This window comes from Lissotriton helveticus, chromosome 2_1 (assembly GCF_964261635.1).
Source record: "Lissotriton helveticus chromosome 2_1, aLisHel1.1, whole genome shotgun sequence".
Classification (NCBI taxonomy): domain Eukaryota; kingdom Metazoa; phylum Chordata; class Amphibia; order Caudata; family Salamandridae; genus Lissotriton; species Lissotriton helveticus.
Window position 1 is genome coordinate 81,488,971 of NC_136059.1, and position 17,214 is coordinate 81,506,184.

At 44.0% G+C, this 17,214-nt stretch overlaps 1 long non-coding RNA gene across 1 annotated transcript in view; it reads left to right on the plus strand.

Annotated features, from left to right (window-relative positions):
- Positions 1–17,214, plus strand: part of LOC144817732 (uncharacterized) — a 1,017,752-nt gene that overhangs the window by 621,957 nt on the left and 378,581 nt on the right. The window contains exon 4 of the long non-coding RNA XR_013606966.1: positions 13,765–13,863. This is a non-coding gene — a long non-coding RNA (uncharacterized LOC144817732). The remainder of the gene's footprint in view (positions 1–13,764; positions 13,864–17,214) is intronic.

Sequence of the window (17,214 nt, forward strand, 5' to 3'; positions counted from 1 at the left end):
TCAAAAGGTGCGGTTGGTGTAGCAAACCCTCCTGTAGGAGCTCGTGTCCCTTTTCCAGGATTGTACTGCCAACAGACCAAACAGGACTGTACCACTCTTTTAGCTGTGCTGGCAATTTCAGGATGCTCCCAGACTTGTGTAAGCAATTTAGTGGCTGGATTTAGTGTTGCACACCTCTTTAATGTAATATGAGGTGCTAACAGTGTCAATTTGTATCCTGTCAAGCGACCACTAGTTAAATGCTGAGTTTTAGTCTGATTCAAAAGGGCATCTACTGCATGGGGTACTAGCACCAACAGTTTGTGTGTCAAAACTATCCCTCCGCTCTGACGTATAGACACGGCTGTCGCTGCAACTGAACGGAAACATCCAGGCAACGCACGAGCAACAGGATCAAGAACTGCAGGAAAATATGCACAGGGACGCTGCTTGTCACCGCGTGTCTGCACTAAAACTGACAATGCACATCCATCTTTCTCGTGTACATAGAGTGTAAAGGCCTTCGTGTAATCTGGTTACCTAACACTGGTGCAGAGCAAAGAGCTTGTTTCAACTGGCGAAAAGCATTTTGACATTCATCTGTCCAAGGAGGAGGAATTGGAGTGTTCTTAGTCAAAAGTGCTAGCAATGGGTTAACAATGTGTGAAAAACCCAATATCCATTGCCTACAAAATGAAGTTAACCCAATAAATGCACGAACATCTTTCTGTGTGGAAGGTACTGGAGTGTCTAGAATTGCTTGAATGCGATCTGATGTCAGTGCACGTCCCTCCTTAGACAGAAGATGACCTATATAGGTTACCTTCGGTCTACAATATTGCAATTTCTTCCGTGATACTTTATGGTGATGTGTCGCAAGAAAAGAAAGTAAGGACAAAGTACATATTTCACACTGTTCAGGTGTATCAGCTGCAAACAAAATGTCATCAACATATTGTATGAGAGCCACTCCTTCACCCAAAATAAAAGAATCGAGGTGTCTTTTTAAGGCTTGACTATAGATACTCGGACTCTCAGTGTACCCTTTATATGATCTGTTATTCAAAGTGAAACCGAACAAATATCGGCTATCAGGATGAATAGGGATCGAGAAGAAAGCATTCTTCAGATCCACTACTGAAAATGTAGTTGCAGTTGGAGGGACCAAGGCAAGCAGTGTCGTTATGTCAGATACTACAGGATACTGTGGTACTACGATCTTGTTGACCTCTCTCAAATCAATGATGAATCTATAAATCTTAGTGTCAGCATCTTTTTTCAAAATGGGAAGAATCTGACTATTGCAAACATTATAAGGAACTTCTTCGACCACTCCCACCGTAATCAGATCTTGTACAATACGTGTAAGTGCTTCTTCTCCTCGAGAAATTTTATACTGAGGCAATCTCGGCAGTATAGCACCCTCCTTGACACTAATATGTACTGGTGGAATAATCATTTGTCCTATGTCGGTATCTGAAGTAGCCCACAAAGTACTAGGGAGTGAAGCTAGTGCAATATCCTCTTTAACAATACAGGAGCTCTCAATCATGGGGTGGTTGTCATTTAAAATAACCCGTACTCCTTCCGGAGAACATCGTATCATGGCCCTGAAATATTTGAGCATGTCAAGACCCACAATATTGTCTGGTGTATTTGGAGAAAGCAAAAATGGACATGGAGCAGTAAACTTATCAACATGGAGTGCAAGTGGTTGTGGCAATGGGCTAAGGGTGGAGGTTCCATGGAAAACCTATTGATATAATAGTTAAGCCAGACAGGGGAGCCCTAGGAATCAAGTGTTTAGACAAGGCGCTACGAGTAGCTCCTGTATCAACCAAAAACTGATCAGTAGAACCCAAAACATGTGCTGCAACATAGGGACCCTTCTGATCTACTGGAACTTCAACTGATTCCTTACCCCATCCTAGGCAATCCTATGCATAAGCAGAATCTTGCAAATTAGACGGCTCATAGTCGGACATTTTTTTTTTCATAGATTTTTATTAACTTTTCTTCAGTCATCTTACTATCATATAGTTCAATCAGGACCATCACTGTGATGGGCCTATCTTCAGAATGCAAATCAACAGTACTCAGTATCTAGTATCTCTTACCTAACTCCTCCCCCGACCCCCCTCTACCCCCACCCCCCCTTGTCAGTGTGCCCTCCTCTATCCCCCCAATGAAATGGCATAAACTCCTTGTGCTACGGTACCGAACTCCCTTCTGAGGTCATGTGCAAAACACCCAATCGGGAGTCTGGTGGCCCCAACGAAATGTACAGGCATGCTCCATGCCTCTGTGCCAGGCTCGCCTCACGTCTCAGCCTAAGATGCGGTAACCGTCACGTGCAGTGAGGTTCTAGGTTCTAATTGACGCCATCTCCAGTGTGTACCCCGGTGTTCCCCGTCCCAGTCGCTAGTCCCTGACTCGCAGGCGCATCCCCCCATCCCCTTCATCTGCCTCTGCTGTAGATTGAAGTTCTACTACCAACGCGCCCCACGCCCTGGCCGCGTCTAGCGCCTTGTCATTGGAGGTGCGTCTGGCTAATTGTAGTCTGAGCGTCCCTTCACTACTCGCCCATTGTTGGAAACTCCCTCGCCATCTCCGAAAGCTGGGTCCCGCTCTCGACTTCCAGTGCATGGTCATAGTCGGACATTTGATATTGATTCCGTCTGTCAAAAGTATTAGTCCACGAGTATTAGCATCAAACTTAGCACGATCATTTGTATTTCCTCTAGGCCCTGAATATCCTGAACGATTTCTCATTTGTCCCCGACCACGTGAACCCTGCTGAGCACGTAGTACTGGACAATTAGAAATCCAATGTCCGAATTGTCTGCAATACGCACACTGATCAACAGACAAATCTACACGAGGATAAGGCGGAAAAGACGAACAATAAGATACACATCCACCTCTATTATTACCTCTAGAAGGCGGCCCATAAGCTTGAGCCATCATAACCTTTGTTTTTAACTCTTTTGGGGCCAGATGTAGGTGGCCCAATACCGGTCGGTAACGGCCGAAAATACCGAATTTTGGCCGTTACCGACCGGTATTGGTCATTTGGGATGTAGGGGACAGAAAATCGTCTGATTCGGTAAAGTTACCGAATCGGTAAAGTTACCGACTCAGTAAAGTTTCCGAATCAGTAAATTTACCGAATCGGTAATTTTACCGAATCGCAACGGTTTGCGATTCGGTAAATTTACAGAATCGGTGAATTTACAGAATCGGTAAATTTACCGAGTCGGTAAAATACCGAATCAGTAAATAAGAAGTGGTAAAATTGTATATTGAGATGTAGGTAAGCCCTTAAATACCGAATGTGCTTGAAATTCGGTATTTAAGAGTCGGTATTTACCATGGATTGAACTCAGGTGGTAACCAGGTGCAGCCTATAAAAAAGGACCCAAAATGCAATTATTTTTTCACAATGGCGGCATTCTATGTCATTGCGAGACGGCTACGGCTACGGGAGGAAGGAGAGAGGGAATGGCAGAGACAAGAGCAGGTCTACAGACAGAGGATCACCTTGTTCATGCTCACAGAGGCAGAGATACTCCAGAGGTACAGGTTGGACCCAGACACCATCTTGGACCTCATCAGGGACCTCCAACCACTGTTGGAGCACACTATCCCAAGGGCACACGCTATTCCAGCCCACGTGCAGGTGCTGTGCAGCCTACACCTGCTTGCGTCTCGGAGCTACCAGAGTGTGGTTGCTGCGGTAGGTGGGGTGACCCAGAGCAGCCTGACACGCTTTCTCCACAAATTCCTTGACGCCATGTTACAGAGGATGGACCATTATATAACTTTCCCTGCAACCCATGCAGAACTGCTCCAAAAAAAACCTGACTTTTATCTGATGGCGCATTTCCCCAAAATCATTGGCTGCATTGATGGCAACCACATTCCCATTTGTCCCCCTGCTGGCACCGAATACATATATAGGAATAGAAAGTCCACCCACACCATCAATGTGCAGGTGATCTGCAATGCCAAGTGTGCCATCACTGACCTTGTGGCAAAATTTTCTGGGAGTACTCACGACTCCTTCATATTTCAAAACAGCGGTTTCTATGCACGGCTGACAGCAGGTGAATTTGGTGAAGGATACCTCCTAGGTAAGACACAGTGTGCGACCCCATTAACACCTATTGCAGTAAGAAGTACAGGTATGCATGTGAGTAATGTATTCCCATTTCCTTTTAGGAGACAGTGCATATGCCCTCCGCTCCTTCATACTCACCCCCTACCTCAACCCCTCAACACCCAGCCAAAGGAGATATAACAGGGCCCACAAGAGCACAAGAAATATTGTGGAGCATACCTTTGGTATGTGGAAGAGCAGCTTCAGGTGCCTGCACAAGAGTGGAGGTGCACGGCAGTATACCCCCATCACCTGCTGTAAAATCATTGCTGCCTGTGCTATGTTGCACAACCTTGCTGTGAAGAAGGGCACTGAGGTGGAGTTGTCAGACTTTGAGGATCATGATGACGAGATTGCTGTGCCTGAAACACAACCTGCTGGAGTGGCAACACCAAGTGATGGCAGATACAGACATGAGGAGATTACACTCAACTATTTCTGAGTAAGTAATGAGACACAGACAGGTTGTGTATGGGATCAACGTATTTTAATGGTGCCATAACGTTCAAGCACTTAAGTGCAACAGAATAAACATTATACACGTGGGGACTGTATGTCCCGGGTTACTTCACCCATGACCGGTAATGTCACTTGCGCCCGCGCTTCCCTGAGCCACTAGGATGTTGTTCGCTTTGTTCAGCATGCCCTGCAGCCTCAGCTTGGCGCCTGGTACTCCTTCGTGTCTTCACATTAGTGCTTGCTATGCTGCTCCGGCTACTAGTGTCATCAGCCTCTTCCACGTCCAGGGCAGGATTCTGTGCTGTCTGCGAAATCAACATTGCCTCTAGTGCACTCGTTATTCTGGCCATGCCCCTAGTGACCTCAGCTGTATTATGTGTCAAAGCCTCCTGCATATTTATGCCCCTCCTGCATAGCAGGGATGTGGCGGTGGCCAAGCGATTGATGGCCGTATTGTGGACACGGGCATCCCTGCGCCTTGTGTGTGACAGACTATCAAGTTTGGAGCATAGCTGCGTAATTGAGTTGCTCTTCTGCTGCATCCCTGCTGCTATGTCCGTATTGGTTTTGGCAACCTCTTTATTTGCCTTCACAATGTCTCTCATGCCCTTCCCCATGTCTCCTATTTGCACATTCAGGGCGTAGAGTTGGCGTTGGCAGGCTTGGATGGATTTGCCCTGCATCCTTCGAATGCGCACCATGCGCCCCTCCAGCCCACGGAACACAGTGCCCTCACCACGTCCACCTGCACTGCTGGGTCTGAGTTGTCTTCTGCGAGTAGTGACTGTCTCATCTGTGGACTGCAGTGCTGCTGAACTCACATCTACGGTGACTTGGGCCTCCCCCCTCACCCTCTGCTGCCTCCATTAATGGTAGTGAGGCCACGACACGCCTCCTGGCTGGTGGGGTTGCTGGGGTGGACTGGAGCAGTGATGGTGAAGTTTCTGGTGAGAATACCAAGGGAGGGGATTGGGAAAGCTGTGGGGAGTGCAGCAACTCTGGGGTCTGCACAGTGTCATCCTCATGGGAGATGGCAGTCGTGTCACCTTCCTCCTGCGAGGCTTGCACTTGGCTTGGACCTGCTTCCTCACTCTCCTCCCTCGCTGGTGCAGTCCCTTCTGTGTCAGTGGGTCCACTGCGTGATTTGGCCCCTAGGTATAAATAAGCGTATGTCAACTGAGTGCTACTGTGTCACAGTCACTACAATAAATGCTTAACACATTTCACTTTCATTTATCTGCATTCATTTCACTAACTTGCTGATGTCTGCGCTGTTACACATGGTCTGACATTTGCTGACTACATTTCCCATAATGCATTGCTCCTGTATAGTGATAGCAGTACTGGACTGGGGTTTGCTTGTCCATAAAGGGTAAAGGGAAGCAGGTTGGTATGAGGTGTAATTAGACTGTCCTGTTTTCAGTTTCTATTTTTGGTAAATTCTGGTGGGGTTTTTTCAGTGTTTTCAATATTTTAAAAAACAGTTGTTATCAGTGGTTCCACATTTTCACGCCACTAAAAACAACAGAAAAAGTGTTTTTCCGGTGTTTATGGAACATTTTGCTTTTATCATTGCTTGCTTTCTGCACTGAAAGAACATGGTATATAGACAGTGTACGTATAGTGTATATGAGGTCCAAAGAGCTTTTTGCAAATTAATCTTATTGTAGTACACAATACAATACTTCTTCAGTGAGTCTTTGGTCATGTGCGCTCGCACTTTCCTTCCCATGTAAACTTTTGTGAAAAGGCCCTCTCAGCATTCATAGCACCTTGGGCTGAGAACCGTCAGCTAAGGGACACAGTTGGGATGACTCTTTCTTTGATGCCACATAAAGCACAAAATGATAAATAATTACGTTTTAGTTCCTTGGCATAAGAAAACAGTGCACCAGAATGAACTAAAAAGTCAATAGCATGCCTCATTAACTCTGAAGATTGTAAATATGCTTTCAGCATACCATCTAACAAGTGGCAAGGATCTATTCACTTCAGCTCGGGTATCAATATTGACAGGTCATCACACAAATCTTTTATATACATAGCTGAATCACTGCAAATACAAGCAATATCACTCCAATCTTTGTTGAACTTGGAAAGATCCTTTTTTGCAGAGCATAACAAGTGACACTGTGTTCCATGTTTTCCAAAAGTCTGGTGTCACGTTTTCACCACTATCCCAGATGCTTGGTGATATATATATACTTGTCACTATACCTTGTATTTAATGTTTAAAGCCTGAGGTTTTGGCAATTCACCTACTATCAATACTGACCCACTAGAAACTATGGTCTGATGTATTAAGGGTTTTTACCCATTCCCTGTGGGTAAATGTGATGACACATATTAGGAAAGATTTTTATGAAACTAGCCATTTTACCTATCAGTGAAAGAATCAAATGCAGCCAAAATATCAAATATGAGTTTGATATGTCCTGATTCTCTATAGTTTATAAAATAATTAAACTAGACCTAAAACATGAAACTAAACCCTGCATCTTTAGACCAAAGGCCATAAAACTGAAAAAAGTAAAAGTAAGAAGAAACAATATTTTAGTGGCATCCCTAAAGAACAAAACTCAAGCAGAATAATGTTAGCCAGTCTTTCTTACTGCTAGCTTCTATAACAAAGTTACATTTTATTGACCCCTTCAGTAAGAACAAAATTACTCTTTCACTTTCTTTTTCCTTTGTTTGAATGGCATTTAGTTTGTGGTTGTGCAGGTGTTTTTTCAGTGTTTATATGTTTTCACCAGTGAGGGCTATTTTTCTTTCAGTGGGGTTTTATCAGTTATTATAGGTTTAAACCTAAAACCCCACAGCCTAGGTGTAATGCAGCGCATGCGTCTTACCTTTTTTTGTTGCAGCTCTGGCTGAGCTGTCCACATCTCCCAGCCCGCAGACGCTGTCTGCCTCAATGGTTGAGGCCTCCATCTCCTCCAGGTCAGTCAGGGGGGGCGCTGGGTTCCTGCCTCCACCGGTTAGGCCTGCCTGCTTGTGGATTTCAGCCATCTTTTTTTTGGTGAGGCTCCTGAGGTCGTAGAATCTTTTTTTGAGATCCTCAGTATTCCTGGTCATGACTCCCACAGCATTCACTTTTTCTAATATTGCCTGCCAGATTTTTCTTTTGGCAGACTCGGGAACAGTGAGGGAGTGCCTGCCAAAAAGTTTGTTGTGCACTCTCACTACCTCCTCCACAAGTACCTGCAGCTCCATCCTGCTGACATTTTTTTTTCCTCTTTCTTTCTGCCTTCTGGCTTTCACTGCTGCTTGCCATTTTTCAGTTGGTAAAGTTTCCAATAGAACTCTCCCTGCTGCTCTGTGACTCTGCTCAGCTCTGACTGACTCTCCAGAACCTTCTAATTAGTTGCAGCTGCCTGGGTAGCCACTTTCTGGTAGGGAGGGAGAGGGTGGTAGCACCTGATTGGCTGTTTTCTTAAGTTTCACTTTTGCTTGCTTTCCGATTCGGAATTTACCGAATCGGTATTTACCGAATCGGTATTTACCGATTCGGTATTTCCCATTCATTCCTATGGGTCTTTTGGCCCATAGGAATGAATGGGAAATACCGATTCGGTAAATACCGATTCGGTAAATACCAATTCGGTAAATTCCGAAAGTCCGATATCGAATTTTACCGATTCGGTAAAAAAATACCGATTTTTTCCCTACATCTCATTTACCGATTCTTGAATACCGAATCGGTAAAATTCGGTATTTAAGAATCGGTAAATGACCTTTACCTACATCTGGCCCTTGATTTTTTATCATCCTTACTTTTTGCTTCTAATTCCTGTCATTCATAATACTGAGCCATAGTTAGAAGAGAAGCCGGAGAGGAGGTAGTCCATGAACTTTCGCTGGCCTTTAAGTGACTAGCTATTTCTGGCAAAAAGTTTGTGACATATTTATCGACAAACAGATGCCTACCCGTGTCATCTGTCAATGACTAGCCACTAAATGCTTCTTCAAAGCGTGTGAAAAAATCTGAAACTGATTCGTCTACCTTTTGTTTGCAAGATGCTAACATAGTCCAATCTATCTTTTTAGGGGGAATAATCGTCTTTAATTTAACCAATATAGCTGCTGGAAGATCTAAAATTTGCTGACATGGTTTTTGTGCAGGTTCTCTATCTTTATCTAATTGTTCTATATCTGACCACAATGCCCCAAATACAGCACAATCGTCAACTTTACGCACAGTTCTCCACATATCAGGCGGTAATATTAATCCAAAAAACAAATCAATGTCAGACAAAGTCATAGTACAAGAGCTAATGGCACCCTCAATTTCTTCATAAAAAGCTGTCGGATTCTTTCGTGGATCAGGCAATGCATTTTTAAGAGCCATGACATCTGCTCTATTCCAAGGAGTGTAAACCCAATTATAAATAAAATACCCTTTCGCGTCAGTAGAAGTCTTATCATCACTTGTGCCTGTTCCTTTAGGAGGAACATATAAAGGCGCGGCTTCCCGCATAGGTTTCACATTTACAACATTCTTATCTGTTTTGAGCGTCGGAGCTCGTGCCATTTTGATGAAAACGACATCATCCCTTTTGTTTGTATATAGCAAAAGGCAAAAATTAAATCAAAAATTGAAGCAAGTTTCTCTTTGCATTTATGCAGATAGGAATGTTGGGGTTTTTTGTACATAAGATTACATATATGGATTTATCCAGTAATGTTTACACGTAAAACAAGACTTTACGATGAACCGGTTGTGAATAAGTATGCAATCGAATTTTGATCACGATATCTGAAATGATTTAATTTTTGCCTTTTGCTATATACAAACAAAAGGGATGATGTCGTTTTCATCGGGTAGCAATGTCAATGTTGTTAAGGTTCATAACATTTGAATAATTGAGCCCGCGTTAAATGTTGTAAAGTCTGTTTTCTAGCTTTATGCTAAACTTGCTGACCATGTGACCGGAGTAGGAAGCGCATATCATTTAAAATGGCTACAACCTAAAACAGTCTCTATGTGATCAAGGGCTCTCGAGCCCGAAACGCGCCATCTGTCGATTGCTGCTGTGGATATGGTTGAATAAAGAACATCTTGCCTACAAAAAAGAGGTTCGCTTCTCCTTCTTCGCCGCCGAGGCTTTGGTGGAAGTGGTCGGAGTATTTGTTTGATTGGAAATTTACGGAAGTTCGACTTTCTTCTGTTTCGCGAACCCTCTCACCCGGAAGAGGCTGCCGCCATTAAGTCGAGTTTGTTTGAACGTTCGTGATATATATATATATATACATATATATATATATATATATATTCAGCTCAGAATCCTTACTGTACTGGCGTACCAAAGGAAAACCGCACTCCGGGCAGCTTCAAATGCAAGTTTCTTTATTTCTTTACAGCAACAGACGCGTTTCGGCGGAAATGCCTTTCTCGATAATACCGGCACTCATCTGAAACGCCATGTTTTATTTACATTTCGACTGTCAAAATTAAGGAAGGACTCGCGTTCCACTACTAATGTGGGCGCCATTTTGTAACATTTTATATTACATGTTCAATTCATCCATTGTTCAACAATTCATCGTTTTAGTGATGTCTCATGATTCATTATTTAAATAAATAAAATTTCAGAATCAGAATAAGCAAATAGTTAGATCCATGATAAAATAACATATTTTGCGATGCATCACCATGGATGTAAGTTTACTGATAGAGCCGTGGATCGGCTAGTATCCTTCCATATGCAACCCCAATCACACCTCATATCGAGATAACAATAACTAATCGTAGACAGTTGGAATGCGTGAACATATTATTGTTAATCTATGAAGAAATTAATCTAGGTGCATGTCAAATCAAAACAAAACTTCAAGTTATCTAATATATACACATTAATATGTTTCTCAATTCATTACTTACATATACTAATCAAGACACATGAAAATAGTAGTTCATTCTCCGAGGATACTCTCATCATATCCGATATTTAAACACATTCTAAACAGACTCATGATTATGATGTAAAGCAAGATGTAAAACTCAAGATGAAAACTCAAGATAAAACCTCTAATACCCAATTTCTACTGTCCTATATATTTACCTCAATTTTGACCTATATGGACTGTCAGTTCCTCCCCACAATTCAATCCTTGCGGATGTTTGGTATGCGGTCCCTATCGTGTTTTTCTGCGAAGTGGCACGCAACCGGGTATGCCTGGTCAGTTTTGTCGATGGCCCGCATGTGCTCTAACACCCGCATCTTTACTGGGTTGACGGTACTCCCTATATATCGGAGACCGCACGGGCACATCAAACAATACACAACAAAGGGTGTTGTGTAGGTGATAAACTTTGTGATCTTTTTTGTTATCCCTGCATCTGGTATTTTATATGTCATCACCCTCCTGCTATTTGCGCAGATCTTGCATTTACTGCAAGGAAAAAAGCCCATCATCTGTTTTAGGGTGCTTACTTTTTCAGGCAATTTATCTAGGTGACTTTTAACCAAGATATCCCTCAATGATCTCGCTCTTTTAAAAGTAACCAAAGGTTGTGGGGGAATGTTCATGCCAATGATGGTATCTGATAGGAGAATGGGCCAGTTCTTACGGAGCATTTTCTTGAGGTGGTTTGCCTCGGCTGAGTAGGAAGTTACCATACGCAACTTGCCTACCTCCGTTGAAGCCCTCTTACTGCCAGTAAGCAATTGTTTTCTGTGTATGCCTCTCACCTTGTGTAATGTACTGTCAAGGGTTGCTGAATCATATCCCCTGACTCTAAATCTTGCAATGCTTGCTGCTGCAGCTTTCTCAAACTCGTTCTCTTTTGAACAATTTCTTCTTAGCCTAAGCAATTCCCCGTAGGGAATGCTTTGGACGAGTTTGGGTGGATGACTGCTGCTGGAAAAGAGTATTGAGTTTCCCGCAGTGGATTTGCGGAAAAGAGTGGTTTGTAGAGTCCTCTACTCAACATAGATCCTCAGGTCCAGGTAGTCCACTGCCACTGGACTAACTGTGCCCGAGAATCTGAGATTGACCTGGTTATTGTTGAGGAGATCGATATATCGATTGGCTGACTCTGTACTTCCCTGCCAGATAATGAATAAATCATCGATATATCGATACCACTTTATGACCTGCCCTGAATCGGATTTACTCCGGTAGGTCCTGGGCACCCGCTCCTCCCACCAGCCAACGAACAAGTTCGCATAATTGGGGGCAAAGCAGGTGCCCATCGCAGTACCAGTGAGCTGCTTGTAATACTGGTCTCCGAATAGAAAGATATTATGGGTTAGGCAGAACTCGATATACTCAATGAGCATGATGGTATGTGTGTATATATATATGCAGGACAACTCCGAGGCTACTTCCAATCGCGTAGATCGGCGAAGCAGGAGACGGACCACAGGATCAGGTAAAGTGGAATTTTATTTTACAAAATGGGCAGCAATGACACGTTTCGGGCTTGGAAGCCCTTGTATGTATGTATGTTAGGGACCAGGTCATCACCCTGCCATCCTACGTGAGGGACACTAAAGATTTTTTAAAGTAAAATCCACGTGGTCCAGTGGCAGAACGAATATCTATTGGTCACCATGGATGTCAACTCTTTGAACACTATCATAGAACATGAGTTAGGTAAAGCAGCCTGGACCAAATAGCTCTCAAGAAGACTCATATGGCACATGGAACATACCGACATGATTATTGAAATGATCACATACTGCCTTAACAATAACTTCTTCATGTTCAATGGTAGTATTTACAAACAGATCTTGGGGACTGCGATGGGAACTTGCTTCGCTCATAGTTTTGCTAATTTGTTTCTGGTGGCATGGAGGAAGAGATTAGGCAAGAAAAGACATCAACTTTGGGGAAGACTTCAATTGGGTGGTCTTATGGCTCAGGTATATAGATGAGCTGTTTGTGATTTGGAAAGGCCCCAAGAACAAAGCCGGAGACTTCATACTCAGATTGAATTTGAACAACTCCAATTCAAACTCACCAGCAACATGAATAGGAAGGCAGTGGAATTCCTAGACATTAAGGTTGAAATCACCAACAACGAGATACACACTAGTTTGTTTAGAAAGGCCACCGCAGGTAACACCCTACTAGATGCCATGAGCAGTCACCCTGATAACCTAAAATGGAGTATCCCCTGTGGGGAACTCTTAAGGGCTCAATGGAACTGTAGTTCTGAAGAGGCCTTCTTGGCTGAACAAAACATTATGCTGTACAGATTCATTGAAAGAGGTTACCCTTGTTGGGTTCTTCGCAGGGCAATTGAGAAAGTAAAGGGGGTCAACAGAACCACCACCCTAGAAAACAGAAATAAAGACAACAACATGAGGGAGGAGGATGTTCCAGCCTGGGTCAAACTCACCTTCAATGGCAATTTCAAAGAGATCCATAAAATCCTAACAAAAAATTGGGATATGCAGACGAAAGACCCATCATTGGCAATTCCATCCCTGACAGACCCAGAATTACCTATAGAAGAGGATGTAGCCTTCGAGACATACTGGTCCATAGCGACATCACTGCTACAGAGCAAAGCAGAGGAATTAACCTACACAGCTCTTTTCCATGCGGCCACTACAAAGCTTGCCGCAACAGCTGCATAAAACAAAAGAGTACCTCAATCCCACCACTGGTGCTATCATTTCGATCAGGCAGTTCCTCACATGTAGCTCCTCATTCATAGTGTACACCCTTGAGTGCCCCTCCAATCTTAGATATGCAGGTAGCACCACACTTATGGCCAAAAAGAGAGCGCTAGAGCATATGAGGGCCATTAGGAACAAGGATCAACATTATCCAATAGCAAGGCACTTTGAGACACACCATTTCTCTGACTGTCCAAGCTGAGCTATTTTACCATTGAACAAGCAACTGCCAATAGCAGAGGCGGTAACAGGCTATTCCAACTTAGGAAAAGGGAATCCAGGCACATTATTGACCTTGGGACCCACTACCCTGGATGTCACAATATTGACGAAGGAATGGCTATTCATCTTCATGAAGATTAAATCCCTGGCGCTGTTACCATCTTTGTTTTTTCTGTGTTCTGTACTCTGCTGTCTAATATGCATTCCTGTCCATTTTCAGACCCATGCACACTGAAAATTGATATTATTGTTTTTATTGTATTTAGGCTGTATAGACCACTGTATTCATGTGTCATTCTGTCTGTCTTACAGGAGGAAAGGAAGAGAGCCACCGAATTGGACTGGTAATTCATCACAGGTTCCCTTCCCTTTTCTTCATGGAAGCATTCATCTGATGTTCTGCACTTCCCAGTTAAGGAACTTCACATTTGGTTTATCTTTTCTTTGTATAGAGCATTGCACTGCTTTTGTTCTGTAGGATTTTGTTTTCGATGTGCACTGTACACACGGAGCGTCTTGATGTTAAGTTCTTTTTCCCAGGTTCACATGGTTCCTACAACTTCCCACCTGGGGCTGTAGCTATCTGTGATTCACCTGTCATACTGGTCTAGTAGGATGGTACCTATCCCTTCCCACTTGGGGCAGTAGCTTTCTGTGATTCAGCAGCCTTTCCGCCCAAGGTGTGACACTGGTCTTTAACTGTGACTGTTTGGTGGCTCCTAGACACTGTCTCTACTATTAATTTCAACCCCCTGTTTCATGTTTCTTCTGGATGGTTATCGCTGTCTCCCATTCAGCACCCGTTTGCCATGCAGAGCCAATTTTATGATGTATACATCTTGTCACTCCACCTTATATTTGGCCACTGTACATCATATTTACATGCTTGTCTGGTAATGACGACTTTAGAGAATTTTCACATTTTTCATTCAAACAACTGCCTGTATATTTTTTATTTTTATGTTTCCCTCATTGATTCCCAGACGTTTTTCTTTTGCAGAGTATGCGCCACACAGCTGCGTTGCAGTGAGGTGTAAAAAGGAGCGTGGCCTCTGAACACCTCTCTGCAACACAGCTCCCTGGCGCATACTGGAGGTACCTGGTGGGCTAGTTGGGCCCTCAGGATTCAAGGGGACTTAATTACACAATGTTAAAGGAAGGGGGCGGGCCTGAGATGACATGTCTGCAAACACGCCCTGTGGTGCGTTTAAGTTGGGGAATTAATTCCTCTTCAATCCTGAGGGTCCCTGGGGGCCAGCTAGCCCACCAGGTACCTCCAGTATGCACCAGCAAGCTGTGTTGCAGAGAGGTGTTCAGAGGCCTCGCCCCTTTTTACAACACTCTGCAACGCAGCTCCGTGGCGCTTACTGGAGGTACCTGAGGGACTAGTTGGCCCCAGCAAACCTAAGGATTGAAGAGGAATTAATTCCCCAACTTAAAACACGCCACAGGGCGTGTTTGCACACATGTCACCTCAAGCCCTGCCCCCTCCCTTCACCACTGTGCAAACATGCCCCGTGGATCGTATTAAGTTGGAGGATTAACTCCCCTTGAATCGTGAGGGTCCCTGGGGTGCAACTAGCCCACCAGGTACCTCCATTAAGCTCCACAGAGCTGTGTTGCAGAGAGGTGTAAAAAGGGGCATGGCCTCACATCATCTCTCAGCTCCCTGGCGCATACTGGAGGTTCCTGGTGGGCTAGTTGGCCCCCAGGGACCCCTAGTATTCAAGGGGAATTAGTTCCCCATCTCCAAATGCGCCAGTGGGCGCGTTTGCAGTGTGCTGCAGGGAGGGGTCGGGCCTCCAGCGCGATGCCGGTTTAAAAAAAAAAAAAAAAAAAGTAGGGGTGCTGTGTGTCCCCCCTTCTTTTCCTTTTTTATCGACCCTGGGGACCCCATGAGCCCCCCGCAAATATTTTAGATAAGCCCTGTGGGGTGGCAGTCCCCAGGGCTTGGGGGGGCCTTTGAGCCTTCCCACACATTACAATTAAAAAGACCCGGGGTGGTGGTCCCCAGGGCTGGGTGGCTGTGAGCCCCCCGCAAATATAATCAGAAAGCCCCGGGTGTAGCGTCCCCAGGGCTTGGGGGGCCTTTGAGCCCCCCCCAACCATTTATTTTAGAAGCCCCGGGGGTGGCTGTCCTCGGGGCTGGGGGGGCTGGGAGCCTCCCCACACGTATTACTAAAAAGCCCCGGGGGTGGCGGTCCCCGGGCGGGGGGGCCCCTCTGGGCCCTCCATTACCATAAAAATATTGCCCCCAGGATCTGGCCCACCCGGGGGCTAAATAGTAACGAAGTACGGGAGCCCGCGCTTAGGTTTTTTTTCCGCACCCAGTTGCGCGGATCCTACGCGCATCCCGCGATTTTTAAAAAACATTTTTGGGGGCCTTAGGGGTCCTTGTGGGACCCCCTGAGCAGACCTGGGGGCCAGGGTGTTTCTACCCTGCCCCCTTTTCGTGTTTTGCGCGGTTTTTTTCTGTTTTCTTGTGCCTCGTTTCTACCCAGGCACAAGATGGCTGCCAACACTTCCTGGTTTGTAGTGTTGACAGCCAATTTGCATAAAGCTCGTAATCGGGAGGGTGCACGGATCCTGGGCGGCCATAGATATTGAAACTTTTTTACTTTTGATTTTCTCAGCAACTACTAAACGGATTTACACCATTTAACAAAAGGGGTTCTTTCTGAACCAAGAACTACCTCTTTACCAAATTTGGTGCAAATCCGTTCAGCAGTTCAGGCTGTAGCTGTGTCTAAAGTTTCCTATGGGAAATTGCATGGGGAAAACATGTTTTTGGGACCCCCCTTTTTTCTCAGCCCCTGCTTTCCGAATCACCCCGAAACTTTCAGGATAGGAGTGGACCGGAGCGGGCTATAAGTTTTGAAACGTTTGCGAAGATTCGTCAACCGGTGCCAAAGTTATTGGGAATAGAATGTTGAGATTTTCCTATGGAAAATAGGCCCTAACTATAACTACCGACTGGTAGGTAATTTATGTGTGTTTATATGTGTATGTGTGTTTATATGTGTATGTGTATTTATATGTGTATGTGTATATATGTATATGTGTATGTGTGTATATATGTATATGTGTATGTGTATATATATGTGTCTGTGTATATCTGTGTATGTTTATGTATATGTGTATAACACACAATGAGAGACTTGGTGACCGAAGAAGAAAATTAAGACAAATGGAATTCAAGTACATTATACGGCTAAGAACTAAGGCGCCGAGGGGCCTGAATAATGACGAAGAGATGTACATTCACCTCTGAACACAGGTTGAAAGGAGAAAAATATGGAGAAAACCAAAATGGCATTTAAAAGGCCATTCCAATCACTGGGTACCCAGATTAACTTTGTATATGGCACAGACTTGAAAACAAGGATACTAATCCAAGATGAAGTGTAATAAGGACACCAATTCGATATTAATAATTAAAAATAAGAAAATCAGGACTGGGGGAAAACATATGAGTGACAATATGTAAGAATTCCCAAATGGGACACACAAGGAAAAATACTAAATTGAATTCCTTATGGACTCTTATTGAAACAACTCAATACCAAAAAATTTAAATTTGATACTAATCATAACACTTGTAGTGAATCAATCACAGAATGGTAAATGTATGCATCCTATCAGTTGATTTTCATGCATATCGAAAAAATGACATGCCTATAACAACATGCAATGCAAAGCCACATAAGCGTTATATAAAATAATAATGTGTTGTCTGTCGTTGGAGAATGTTGTTAACAACTA